Source organism: Salvelinus sp. IW2-2015, linkage group LG14 (genome assembly GCF_002910315.2).
Source record: "Salvelinus sp. IW2-2015 linkage group LG14, ASM291031v2, whole genome shotgun sequence".
NCBI lineage: Eukaryota > Metazoa > Chordata > Actinopteri > Salmoniformes > Salmonidae > Salvelinus > Salvelinus sp. IW2-2015.
In genome coordinates this window covers 30,524,263-30,524,795 of record NC_036854.1, presented here as the reverse complement: position 1 = coordinate 30,524,795, position 533 = coordinate 30,524,263, and positions in this window count along the sequence as shown.

Genomic DNA, 533 nt, shown 5'->3' with positions numbered 1-533 from the left:
TGTCTCATTAGACCTGGTACTGTGTTTCTACATCCAGCCCCATCATGTCTCATTACCTGGTACTGCTGTTTTACATCAGCCCATCATGTCTCTTAGCCTGGACTGCTGTTTCTACATCCAGCCCCCATCATGTCTCATTATGGTACTGCTGTTTCTACATCCAGCCCATCATGTCTCATTACCTGGTACTGCTGTTTCTACATCAGCCCCATAATGTCTCATTAACCTGGTACTGCTTTTCTAAATCAGCCCCATCATGTCTCATTAGCCTGGTACTGCTGTTTCTACATCCAGCCCCATCATGTCTCATTAACCTGTACTGCTGTTTCTACATCCAGCCCCATCATGTCTCTTAGCCTGGTATGCTGTTTCTACATCCAGCCCCTCATGTCTCTAGGCTGGTATGCTGTTTCTACATCAGCCCCACATGGTCTCATTAGCTGGTATGGCTGTTCCTCTAAACTACATATTCAGCCGGCCATCGATGTTCAATAGCGCTGGTTCATTGGAGCGCTGGCTGCTCGTTTCTCTGT